This window comes from Sorex fumeus, unplaced genomic scaffold (assembly GCF_029834395.1).
Source record: "Sorex fumeus unplaced genomic scaffold, SorFum_2.1 ptg000098l, whole genome shotgun sequence".
NCBI lineage: Eukaryota > Metazoa > Chordata > Mammalia > Eulipotyphla > Soricidae > Sorex > Sorex fumeus.
Genome location: NW_026606155.1, coordinates 46,732,255 through 46,742,518, shown reverse-complemented (window position 1 = coordinate 46,742,518; position 10,264 = coordinate 46,732,255). Strand labels below are relative to the sequence as shown.

Below are 10,264 nucleotides of genomic sequence, written 5' to 3'. Positions count from 1 at the left end.
AATGTTCCAACACCCACCCTTCACCACTGCACACTTCCCTTCAACAATGTTCCCAGTTTCCTTCCCAAGGGACCCCCAGCCTCCCTCTATGGCAGAAATTTTTCTTCTCTCTCTCTCTCTCTTTCTCTCTTTCTTTTTCTCTCTTCCTGTTTTCCTTTTTAAGTGGTACTTGTTAGAGATCTGTACCATTATTAGAATGTATCTAATGATGTGACAAACGTGAGTACTGTTATTCTTGTCTTGCTCAACATTTTTTAAATTAAGGATATGATTTAAAGTAGAAAAAAATACTTGTAAAAATGGACAGAATTAAAAAGTTTACACTGTGGAATTTAGATTGAAAACGGTCCCTGAGTCCTAACGTTTATATTTTGGCAAAAATTTTGAAATTAGCATGCAAAAGTAAGGTTTGTTCAATAATGAAACTAAATTTCTAAATTACTCTGTAAAATCCTTACTGTATTGGCTGGTATATAACCAATACCAAATAATCACATTCTTGGTCATATTTATGATTTTTTTAAGTTTAAATAAATACATAACTAGCAAGTAAACCACTAATCGTTTTAGGATAGATTAATAGTAATTGAATTTCTATAAAATAATAATTTTTTGTATCTCATAAAACCATTCAAAGATTATTATATAGTGGTTGTAGATGTACTTTCCTTGGGTATCAACTAAAATGGTGAAGAGATGAACTTTCACATAAAGACTGATGAGAAAACAAGGATGATTGGCCAAGAATAAAAAATCTAAAGGAATATTGGAAGGATTTTCATGTAATAAGAAACTGAAACTTGATGAAAATTCCAGGGAGACAGAAAAAGGAAGGTTGTTAAAAAAATAAAAAAGTGATAGGTTACAAATTTGGCTCATTCAAGATACTAATAGTTTGAGCTTCACAGTGAGAAATTGGACTCCTTCAGTAGGTGTAGGGTTTTATATCTGAGGAATTTTGAACATTGTCTGATTGCTGCATCTTTTCAAGTGTCTTGCAGAACAGATGAAGAAACTCAAAAATAGTTCTTAGAACTATGCAGCTCCTTTCCAACCATGATTTACACTTACTTGATGCATGAACAGATAAATTATATAGACTCAGGGTTTTCTCTTCTTAGAAGACAGTAACATGAGTAGTCTATTGTTTCTTTTGAAAAAGTTACAGGAAATATATATTGATGTAGACTTTGTAAGTAAATGTGATACATTTGTCAAAATGGTAAGTGGAGAAAAAGTTCCTTGGGTTAAAATTGAAACTTGGTAACTGAGTTAGACATAACCATAAACTCCCTTTCATCTGCTTACCCACTCAATGTCTATCTCTCTGTTGATGACTCGTTCTCAATTTACAACTCTGTCAATGGTTTCAACCATTATTTTGTATACTATATCTCTATATCTGAAATAATAATTTCTGAGTGGAGAACCAGGAGTAACCCCTGAACATCGCCTGCTGTGATCATACACACACACACGCACACACACACACACACACACACACACACACAAAAATCAGTCAATTTTCTCCTCTAAAATAGCACTTCATTTTTATATCTAAGATACTTCAAGTTCATTTCAGAACAATGTGAGTGGATGGATATATATAGCTAGGCAGGGTAATCCCTCTACTAACTCTTAGACTCTTCAAACATGACAATTTGTGTAACTCTTTTTTAATGTAAATTTTAATAGTTTTCAATTAGCAATAATCGTGCCTCGGATAGACCTCATTGGCTACGATACTGCCACTGCGCAGCACAGTGGTAGGGCGTTTGCCTTGCGCACAGCCAACCCAGCTGAGCCGGGTTCGATTCCTCTGCCCCTCTCGGAGAGCCCAGCAAGCTACCAAGAGTATCTCGCTCACACGGCAGAGCCTGGCAAGCTACCCATGACGTGTTCAATATGCCAAACGCAGTAGCAACAAGTCTCAAAATGGAGACATTACTGGGCCCGCTCGAGCAAATCGACGAACAATGGGAGGACAGTGTTTGTTTGTTTGTTTATTTGTTTATTTGTTTTTAATAATTTTGCAATATTTCTCTTAGCATTAACAATGCTTTAATCACCATGCTAAGCACTGGACCTGTCTTCCTCAGTATATGAAGATAGAAACTGCTTTATCCCATATACAGATAAATAAATTTAGCCTTGAAATGGTCAATTTACTTGCCTAATACACTAGATATCATTATTAACCATTATTAACCATTATTATAATTATTACCATTATTAACCAAGTCAGTTTACTTGCCTAATATACTAGATATCATTATTAACCATCTAACCATATAATTTTGTATAATACAAGGATATAGTTAATATCCATCTTTATATATTTTCTCCTAAAAGTGTGGGAAATGAGAGAAGAACTGGGGCAAAACAAGCACAATAAAATTATAGTATAAACAATCTAAAAAGACTCTTCAATCTTTTATCATCTATTTTAAGCCTCCAATATTTTTTTAGACAAGAGATAAGCTCAAGATTAAATTCTGTTGCTTATTCAGCTAGCACTTTCTTGATTTACTCATTCCATAACCATTATTACTAACATTTTTAACTTTGAAAAGAAACAGAAGAGAAAACCAAGACATTCAGCTTTCTGCACATTGAATGGAATCAGTAAAATTAAATGACATAGAATGAAACCAATTTTATCATAGACTAACCAACAATTTAACAAGAGTTTAATTCCAATAGCATGTTTTTGATCACAAAAACATCAAAAAGTTCTAAATGCCAAAATCACTTCTAACATTTAACAGCAATTGACAGTAAGTAAAACAGTAATTTGCATCCGTTCATTTATTCATTCTCCAACCTGCTTACTCCAGTGTAGGACTGTGAGTCGTAGTACCTACTAGCACGGCTTTCAAGTGCAAGGTGAGAACCAACACCGGACAGGAAGCACCCTCTGCTGTAGGTCATAATTATGCACATTTAGACATATACAAGGCAGTAGCTAAGATTAGCACAGTTTAGCCTATAACTGAACCTAATATCTTTGAAACATCAGGAGAAATTTCAGTAATAGGATAAAACACACAGAAAATGATCCTGGCTGAGAATAAATTACTTTTATCAATCATGATCACGATCACGGCCATCCTGTTGTTCATAGATTGCCTCGAGCAGGCCCCAGTAATGTCTCCAGCCCTGAGATTTTTTTAAAAAGTGCCATATTCAAGGCTCTTTCAGGGTTAGGAGAATGAGACCCATCATTGTTACTGGTCTTTGGCATATTGGGTACGCCACGGGGAGTTTGCCAGATTCTGCCGTGTGGACAGGTTACATTCAGTAGCCTGCCAGTTTGCCCAAAGTAAGGATGAGATAATGAGATCTCATGCACCCTCGAATGAGGCCACATGCTTCTGGGATCTGGGTTTTATAGTATCTGGGTCTTGGCTGTTGATGGGATTACACAGCGACAGGGGGCCAGTTGGTGGGTGTGACCCCTGCCTACTGGAATTTGGAGGATCTGGGTGGAGGATGCTCAGCCCCGATCTGAGCAGGCTTGGAGACCTCAGCCCCGGGATCTGCATGCCTTTGTCCCTCTGCCGGTACCTTCATGCGTGTGGAGAGTGGTCTCAGCATGGTGGTGACTGATTCTGGAGGTCTTCGGCTGCCGGAGCCTTGGTAGGGGTGGGGAGGGAAACTCAACCCACTCCCCTCCAAGGGGCCCTGGCGAGGACAGCCAGGCACGGGGGCAGGAGACTTTTATCAATGTTATAATAAAATGACATAGGACAAAAAGTTATTTAAGTGCTTGCTTTATAAAAACAAGTATAAGCCAAATAACACACTTTATTGTATTCAACCCTTTGGAATTTAGGAATATCTTACTTTTTGTTCTATAATAAAAAAACACCAAGTGAGATTAGATAAGAGGAGAATAACCCAGGATATATATAAATCAAAATAAGCACAAAGGAATAATTAAGAGGAAGAATGAAAGCAATTAATTAGTCATTGGGTGTAGAGAGAAAGAAAAAGCAATAATTTACTCAAGTAGAAATATTTTAAATCTCTTTCCTCTGTAACAGTAACAGTAAAACCCTGACTAGTACAGAATGGTTTAAAATATATAAATCATGCACTTGATAACAGGTAAAAACTCAAAACAACCGAATGTGTAAACATAGAAAATGCTTCAATAAATTGTAATCACATAAGGGTTATAATGCAAATGATAAATAGTACTACAATGGAAGATTCTATATACATTTGTGTGTGTGTATATACATGCATCACCGTCACTGTCACTGTCCTCCCATTGTTCATCGATTTGCTTGAGCAGGCCCAGTAACATTGTGAGACTTGTTACTGTGTTTGGCATATTGAATATGTCACGGGTATGTATATATAATGCAATCAATTTCTTTACAAAATCATAATTCTGCCTTATACAAGCATTGCTTGATTTTCTCAGTAAGACATATATATGAAATATGCATACGTATGCATATTGTTAGACTAAATGCAAGTTTTTTATACTGTTATCTTTATTTCTATAATGTGGACCATAGAATGGCATTAGAAGATAAAGGAAGTAAACTTCTCTTTTCACATTTAAAATGTGATTTTGGAATTTTTTTCAACATTCATAAATTACTTTGCTATATGCATGTAAGTGTGTATATACAGATTTATTCTAATATGGTAAGTACTCAAAGACAATTTCTAATTAGTGAATATTTTCAGAATTTTTCTTTATTCTTATAACTTGTAATTAACAAATTAATCATCAAATTATAGAGTATGAGTTAATTTAGCTTAGAATCTTTTATTTGCTGAGAAATCATCCCTAAAATGGTGAAGTGACTTTCCCAAAATTTCAAAGACATTTAGCAGCAAATCTAAAATGACTGAAGCAGAGAAGGAAGCCCCTTAAATAAATTACTCAATAAATAGCTATAAAATTGGTCATAATAAGATGTTTGTATGCGCAGGAAACAAAAAGACAGGAGTTCCTTCATTTGTTACTCCAAAGGAAATAAATTCTGTGTCTGGGTCCCAGACTACCTGAACTCAGAAGAGAAACTTCAATGGTTTGCAGGAAATGTAACAAAAAGAAAAATGAAGCACCTGGCACCTCTAGAAAAGTCAAAAGATCAATTCATTTCCAGCAATATTTATCACTTTTCAATAGTGTGGCAGACTGAAAGCATCTGACAATGTTAATAGGTACAAGGCGAGCAAAGCAAGCATATGAGAGTCTCACAAAGTCTCAGTCATATCACAAACACTCAAACCAAATTATAATTATGTAAAACTAGATAACTTTCTATAACTTAGCAAAAATAATTTGGAATACATTTTTCAAAAACAAAAAAAAATCCTCAATAGATGACTGGTATTCTAGAATATAAACCATTCAATGAAAAAAAAAAATATCAGGGACAATTATCCTCCTTAATTGAAGTAAACTTAATCTCATGCATAAAGGGCTGTAGCTAAGGATAAGATCAAGGACCTCTTGCTGGCAATCCATTCTGTAAAAGATTAGAACTTGGTTCAAGTCAGAAAAGCCTGACTTGGCAGACAGTTTGAGGTTACCACATGCATTTTAAGCACTTTATTTCAAAGCAACAAACATCTGTTTGTACCTTTTTGGCATTTTATGTAAGACTTGATTTTCAGCACTAAGTACACACTATAATGATAAAAAAAAAACCAAAAATCAATTTTTCTTGGGTTGAATAGTAGAGCAGATAGGTACCAGTCTTGCAGTTGGTCAATGCAGTTTTGATTCCTAGCACTGGATATTGTCCACTGAGAACTATCAGGATTGACCCTTGAGTATAGGAGCAAGGTGAAAAAAAGCTTTGAGCACTGACAGATTTGACTACAAAATGAAAATAGAAACAAGCAAAAAAAAATCAAACAAAAATACTCCAAAAGTAAAGAAAAGCAAAAAAAAAAAAATTCTAATCTCTATGCATGTAAAAAGTAAAGTAAAGGCCCTCCCGTTGATCGTCGATTTGCTCGAGCGGGCCCAGTAACGTCTCCATTGGAGACTTTGTTGTTACTGTGTCTGGCATATCGAATACTCTCGGTAGCTTGCCGGGCTCTCCGAGAGGGGCAGAGGAATCGAACTCGGGTCGGCCATGTTGGCCGCTTGTAAGGCAAACACCCTACCCGCTGTGCTATTGCATGTATATCTCATGAATTTTTACTAACCTCTATTACTTGTACAAATGCCCATTTCTTAACTTTCCTATTTTTCTATCATTCTACAAGATGTTTACAGACAGTAGAGCTGAGGCAAGGATGCATGAGATTTTCCCAAGTATTTGCAAATGCCCGAGGCTTATAATTTCTTCAGAATAGAAAGTTAGAAATTACCTTCATTGAAATTAAAGATGAGGGCCTTTTAAAGATGAGAGCTAAAATATAAACTAAGTGGTCAGTAAGAGCTATGAACTGTATTACTCCCAGGGGTTAATTTCCATATACTGCCAATCATATTTTCTGCTAGACTGTTTTTAGTTTTAACAAGCATTCAAAAAACCTTTCAAGAACTACAAAAAATTGCACCACTGGCAGCTATAGGACACCTGGACCACACTTCATCTTGCTAATAGAGTTTCAATGCAGATTTGTCTATGTTCTATTTCACTGTAGCACTCATTTTCTTTCATTTACTCTTCATAAAGTGTTTCATCATCAGAAAAGTGATTTTATATCAAGCACTAAATATTTCCTCAAATCATATTTTCTTGATCACATTCATCCTTCAGCTAAAATATTAATTTTCTCTTGTATCACAACAGCCAATCTAATACACTCTAAAGTTGGAAGAGAAAAATGTAATTTCTTTGACTTTTATACAGTACATTCAAATCTCCAAATAGTTTTTCTCATAAAAATCATTATTCTTACCGGATTGGGGAATTTTTGAGTGACATTTGTGAATTTACTGGATCATTATCATTGACAGAAATAATTAAATATATTCTGGACAGTACTAACACCATAGAAAATGGAAACCTCAAGACAGTGGTATTGTTAATTTAACTCAATACTACAAAGATGAAAGCAGCAAGAAGACAAGTGTTCTTTATATAAAATATGTTTGTGCCCTCCACATTATGTGCTGAATCCTAATTCAATGTGCTATGGAGGCTGGTCCTTGAAGAGATGATAAGAAGAAAAAATAGTAGGAAAATAACAGATCTCATTTTATGAGGGATTAATACTTTCATAAAAGAGACTCCAGAGAATTGCTGTGCCAGAGGAAAAAAATGTTAGCTTTTAATGAGCCAGGAAGTGATTGTCATACAATACAACATCTGTGAAATCTCGATGCTGGACTTCCCAGTCTATAGAACTTCAAGATATACATTTCTGTTATTTATATGTCACCCAGACTATAGCACTTCATTATAGCAGCCCAAATAACAAGAGAAGTAGAACAAAAAGTTCTGGGGACAATAATTGCCTCTTTGTGAGTGATACCATGACAAGCTTTGAATGTAGAAGAGGAGAGTCCCATTAGACAGTATGAGTCTAAAGGAAGTCAGGTTAACATACAATCAATATTTTCAGTTGCCAATTTAAAAAAATAAAATACAATTCATGATCTGTATGTGCCACTGGTAATAGTGTTGTTACTTTCCTTGACCAGGATCAAGTCCCCTTCCTGGTGGTATGCTTATCTGCTTACAGATTTACCTTACTGAGACAGAGCAAGGTGACTAACCAGGCTGTTGGACCTGCCTTGATCTAATACAGAGTTAAAGCGTTTATTTCATGTATAGCACTTTTAATTATTTTACAGGAAAATGGGGTCTGAGAGGAGACCATCATCCATGCTCAATCAATCAAGTGACAATAGAAGGAGCACTCTAAAAGGAAGGTGATAAAGGGGGAAACTGGTATGCTTCTCGCCTTGAGGCAAGTGGCAGTATCAGCTGTTATTCACTCTCTCCTGAGAGTAAAGAGAAGAATGAATGGTTCCTTTTTAGTAATTGCTCTGCATTTTAATCTGTTTGAAAAGGATTTATTTATATCCTACAGTCAATACATTTAGTAAACTGAGCAAAGCCTGCTTGCAACAGCAACTTCTGAAACTGCATCCAGCAGCTTTGTTTCCAGGTCTAGTCAATATGGAACAACATGAACTCCTCTGTGATTTCTTAACTATTTGCTTTTCCCAATTAATTGACTTTGGAAGAAGTTCTTCCTTCATTGAATATTGTTGCACTCTACAAAAAGTGGTAAGAAGATGTCACAGTGGCAGAAACACACAAAGAATATGTATGTCCCAAATCTTGACAGGGACAAAAATGACCATGCAAGGGTCTCTGAAGAATAATTAACTTCTGATTAGCAAACTTAATTTTTTTTAAAAAATTAGATATGCAATGGTGAGAAAATATCATGTACCAAAGTCTGAAAAAATTGACTGGTGGTCTGCTAACTTCCATCAGTTAGTTATTTGCTCAAATGTCTTCTTAAAGAGAGTAACTCATTATATTGTCTTGAAGGTGAGAAAAGGGCAACAAAAACAAAGCAGGCAAATAGCACTACACCAAACTTCTCATCAAAGGAAATATCAAAATAGTGAAAATTCACTCAAAGAAAGATAAAATATTTTCAAACCATGTACCTAGTAAGAGGTTAGTAGCATATATATTAAGAAGATATAACCAGGTAATAAGGGCTGGAGAAAATCAAGCTGTACAATAGGTATAGAGTTTTTACAAAATAAAAAAAAAGTTTTAGAGAATTTGCACAACAAATGTGTAATGAAATTAACACTATTTTACTGTGTACTTAAATACTTAATATGGTATTTTATCACTTTTAAAAATAAGAAAGCAACTCATCAAATCACATTCAAAGAAGATGTTACCCTCTATTACAGTAATCTATGTAAAAAAATTCTGAGATTCTTCTTATATAACTGAGTTTTCCAAAGTGACTAGGATAGGTGTAAGAGGGAAATCTAAGGAAACTAACAGAATAAAAAAATGTTGTCTCTTTTTGGCAGTTGGTATGTGGTGCAATATTAAATGCCTAAAATAGTAATATCAATGCCATTGAAATCATGATTCTGCAATAAAACAAGTTGAGAAAAAAGCAGAAGTCTTGTATCACAATAAATAAAAGAACAAACCACCATACCATTACCAAAAGTTTCTTTGACAAGGGGAGTATTGAAACCTCAGCAATATTTGGAGTAAAGTTGATTGTAGAATTGAAAAAAGGGAGAATGCATCAATCACTTCTAGAGTAAAAGGCTTCAAACACTACAATTAGAGGTCCAAACCAAAAAAAAAAAAAACAGTGAGGAAGAAGAAAGGAATGGTGAGGTCAGTGAGAGGAGAGCAAGAAAACAACCTGTGGGTGAAACAAATTAATAACTCGCCACAAAATATTTTATTCAAATTTTCTAGTTATTTTTCCTTAGGGAATTTTGCACAGTACTTCAGCAACTTAAATGCAGATAACACCCAAATCTACCTTCGTGGCTCTGCAGGTACTACTTTCCTATACTCCACAAATATATCTGCTTGATATCTATACAACATACTTAAACAAAATCCATACCTTAAATTCTGGGACCAGAATAATACTGAAATATGCTGCCTTGCATTTGGGAGGCCAGGGTTCAATTCCGAGGTACCAAATGTTCCCCTCTGCAGCACTCGCAATGACTCTTGAATACCTCCAAGAGCAACCCTTGAGCACCCAGAGAGAAGCTATGCCCTTAGAACCCCCCACACTGCTGGTGTGGTCCAAAAATAACAAAAAAGCTTAAATTCCATGCATATACAATGTACGCACTTTCTACTCTCTTTGATAGTTAACTGCTCCTTCTTATTCTTGCCTCTGTTAATAACACCCAATTAATTTTAACACACAAAACAGGAAATAATACCCTTCCTTGTCTTCACAGTTGGTAAATTTTCAAACATACTGTAATCGTCGTATGGATTTATTTCACTTATATTGCCTTTCATTTCACCAATTCAAGACTTTTCAAATTAGATAATTTTTTTATCTATCTTACTCAACCACTCCATTAGAATTCCGACAATTTATAAAATAACCACATCTGTTGTTGCCTGTCTCTACATACAGAGAATACCATAAAATACCATGGTGTTTCCTTGGATCCATTTTGTGTTAAAATTATCTTGTTATCAGGTTTTGCGATTTTATTTTTGCTTCTCTGTGAGTTTTCACAACAACACAAGAAGAAAGAAGAATGGGTGGAAAGGTTGCAATGGTGGGCCTGCACACAGGTAGGACA

General features: G+C 35.1%; 1 non-coding gene across 1 annotated transcript; it reads right to left on the bottom strand.

Annotated features, from left to right (window-relative positions):
* Positions 1 to 1,622: 1,622 nt before the first annotated feature.
* Positions 1,623 to 1,763, bottom strand: LOC130042108 (U4 spliceosomal RNA). The gene has a single exon (XR_008795086.1). It is a non-coding gene; the product is annotated as a U4 spliceosomal RNA (small nuclear RNA).
* Positions 1,764 to 10,264: the final 8,501 nt, after the last annotated feature.